This window comes from Artemia franciscana, chromosome 15 (genome assembly GCF_032884065.1).
Source record: "Artemia franciscana chromosome 15, ASM3288406v1, whole genome shotgun sequence".
Taxonomy (NCBI): Eukaryota; Metazoa; Arthropoda; class Branchiopoda; order Anostraca; family Artemiidae; genus Artemia; species Artemia franciscana.
The window spans coordinates 12,230,045-12,233,816 of NC_088877.1; the positions used below are offsets into that span (position 1 = coordinate 12,230,045).

Here is a 3,772-nt window from a genome sequence, read left to right on the forward strand (position 1 = left end):
CCGTCTGCAAAAGCAAGGTCCCAATCTATTTGTGCTGCCAAAAATCCCACTACCATCCTAGAATAATGGCCACAGATACCAAGACCTCGAGACAAACAACCCAGTATATCATCTCGAGATCCCCCACACAAACATAGGCAGCAACACTCACCTCAGTGTTGGGTTTGTCTCAACAGGGACGTCAAAGTAATTCCATTGACTTGGCTACCTTCACAAGCTTTGCATGCTCCCACTCCTCTGAGAGCCCCCAATACAGAGCTGGTTCAAGTCCTCAAAGTCAGTCAATGGTCTCACCGATTCTCCATTAAATCAACAAACCAAACTTTTTAGGCAAATCCACCACAATGGATTGCCGTCAAAGCCCACCATTCCTCAAGACTCCGTTGAGCACTTCATTGTTCAACGAATGGCCCCCATGAATGATGCTGCACAAGGGTACCACCCCCTCACAATAGGCAAAACCGACTTGTGCACCTCACACATCAAATACAGGGACGTGTGTCAATAACAACGATTCGGAAAAAACTACTGACCACACATGGCCAAGAAGTCTCCTTCTCGTTTATCAAACGCTAATGATCCTTCCGCAGGTTCACCTACGGAAACTTTGTTACGACTTTTACTTCCTCTAAAGGATCAAGTTTGAACAACTTTCAACCACACCACGAGCGGCCCGGAGGCTGCCCTGGCGAGTCGTCCGAAGTTCTCACTAAATCATTCAATCGGTAGTAGCGACGGGCGGTGTGTACAAAGGGCAGGGACGTAATCGACGCAAGCTAATGACTTGCGCCTACTAGGGATTCCTAGTTCATGGGGATCCTTGCAGTCCCCAATCCCAACCACGGAAGAGGTTCAGCGTTTACCCGGTCCTCTCGGACAGGGAGGACGCGCTGATTCTTCCAGTGTAGCGCGCGTGCGGCCCAGGACATCTAAGGGTATCACAGACCTGTTATTGCTCACTCTCATATGGCTAGACGCCACTTGTCCCTCTAAGAAGAGCGATCCACCACTAGGATCCATCGTCTATTTAGCAGGCTAGAGTCTCGTTCGTTATCGGAATTAACGAGACAAATCGCTCCACCAACTAAGAACGGCCATGCACCACCACCCACTGAATCAAGAAAAAGCTCTCAATCTGTCAATCCTTCCAGTATCCGGGCCTGGTGAGGTTTCCCGTGTTGAGTCCAATTAAGGCGCAGGCTCCACTCCTGGTGGTGCCCTTCCGTCAATTCCTTTAAGTTTCAGCTTTGCAACCATACTTCCCCCGGAACCCAAACACTTTGGTTTCCCGGAAGCTGCCCGCGGAGTCATTCAAGTAACGTCCGCGGATCGCTGGTTGGCATCGTTTATGGTTAGAACTAGGGCGGTATCTGATCGCCTTCGAACCTCTAACTTTCGTTCTTGATTAATGAAAACATTCTTGGCAAATGCTTTCGCAGTTGTTCGTCTTGCGACGGTCCAAGAATTTCACCTCTAGCGTCGCAGTACGAATGCCCCCGTCTGTCTCTGTTAACCATTACCTCAAGTCCAGAAAACCAACATAATAAGACCGAGGTCCTATTCCATCATTCCATGATGTGATATTCAGGCGCGGTGCACCTGCTTTAAGCACTCTAATTTGTTCAAAGTAAACGTATCGGCCACCCAGGACACTCGGTTAAGAGCACCCCGAACGATCAAATGAATTGTCCGATCGAGGCAGTGACCACCGTGAGGCGGCACCACCCGACCGGGACCCATATCCATCTACGAGCTTTTTAACCGCAGCAACTTTAATATACGCTATTGGAGCTGGAGTTACCGCGGCTGCTGGCACCAGACTTGCCCTCCAATGGATCCTCGTTAAAGGATTTAAAGTGTACTCATTCCAATCACAGGGCCTCGGATGAGTCTTGAATCGTTATTTTTCATCACTACCTCCCCGTGCTGGGAGTGGGTAATTTGCGCGCCTGCTGCCTTCCTTTGATGTGTTAGCCGTTTCTCAGGCTCCCTCTCTGGAATCAAACCCCGATTCCCGTTACCCGTTGCAACCATGGTAGGCGCATAGCCTACCATCGAAAGTTGATAAGGCAGACATTTGAAAGACACGTCGCCGGTGCGAGACCGTGCGATCGGCTATAGTTATTCAGAGTCACCAAGAGACGAACCGAAGCCCGATTGGTCTTGATCTAATAAAAGCACCCCTTCCGTGAAGTTGGGGCTATTGTGCATGTATTAGCTCTAGAATTACCACAGTTATCCAAGTAGGATATAGTACGATCTAAGGAACCATAACTGATTTATTGAGCCATTCGCGGTTTCGCCCACTGGGGGCTTGTACTTAGACATGCATGGCATAATCTTTGAGACAAGCATATGCTACTGGCAGGATCAACCAGGTAACACATTCACGTTACCATCAGGCACATTAGAAACGCATTGAAACAATGAGATTTCCCTCTAGGAGTATAAAGTGTCTAAATAATTTATCCAAGAGGAATTTAATCAAACTTTTCTGGATTGTTAAGAATAATACAGCTCTTGATTATAATTTTAAAGTAATATGTGATACAATTTGCATTCTAACTAAAACGAAATTTATTTCAAAAAAGAAAAAGTTCGATAAGATTAGTAATAAGGATAACAGATTATATTTACCTATTAATTTTACTTGTAAGCAGATTGAAGATATTAATTTACCAGAAATTTTAAATCAGCGGCATGTGAAACAGGCCCTTCCTAGTAATTTAAATTATAATGATAGTGCAGTTTTAACTTATAAATTTTCAAAAACTATTGGGCAAATTATTTTTAATTATAATTTAATACTAAAAAAACTAGATAGTGATATAAATTGGAAACCGATTTGTAATTGTAAGCAACTTGGCCCATTTGTAAATCCTACTTACAAACATGTTATAACAGGGGACTTGTCAATAATAAAGCAAGAGGATCTTCAAATTATAATGAATAAAGGGGCTAATTTCCGTCTTTCTCATCATCTGAAACCATCGAGTGCTCTTGATGGCTTGGAAAATGATTTTGATTTATTTATTGATAAGTGGTGTAAGAAAGAGAATAAAAATAAAGAGAGTTTTCAAAGTTGGAAGAATTTAATTATTAGTAGAGTAAGAAATAAAATATATTCTAACTTAAAAAATAGTAACACTAAATCATTATTTTATAATGCGAAGATTAAACAAGCAATTGCTAATCTAAAGAATGAATTTGTAATTGTGCCAGTGGATAAAGCTAATAATAATTTTGCCATAATTTGTCAGAAGCTGTATTGTGATATCTTAAAAAGGGAGTTATGCACAACTAATGTTTACGAAAAGGTAAATATAGAGGATGAGAATTTAATTGGAAAGACTGAAGAAATACTTTTTAAAAATTTTAATATTAAAATAAATGACAATGATAAAAAGTTCCCTTTCCTATATTGGACTGTAAAATTTCATAAGAATCCCCCTAAACCACGGTTTATTGCTGGAGCAGCTAAATGTCCAACCCGCATTGCTGCTACTGACCTTTCTTTAATTTTAAAGGAAATTGTAAATAAACTTTAAACCTATTGTTCTGGTATTAAAAAATTTTCGAATTTTAATCCATATTGGAGTGTTAATAATTCACTGCAGGTGATAGATTCTTTAACAATGGTTTCAGCTAAAAGAATTGAGTCTTTCGATTTTGCGACAATGTATACTAATTTATCACTTAATGTAGTGTTTGATAATTTAAAAACTGTTATCAAGAAATCTTTCCTCTTATCTAGTAAAAGGTTCTTAAAAAT

At 41.2% G+C, this 3,772-nt stretch overlaps 1 non-coding gene across 1 annotated transcript; it reads right to left on the bottom strand.

Annotated features, from left to right (window-relative positions):
* Nucleotides 1-573: 573 nt before the first annotated feature.
* On the bottom strand, nt 574-2,381 carry LOC136036739 (small subunit ribosomal RNA). Its single transcript, XR_010619785.1, has one exon. It is a non-coding gene; the product is annotated as a small subunit ribosomal RNA (ribosomal RNA).
* Nucleotides 2,382-3,772: the final 1,391 nt, after the last annotated feature.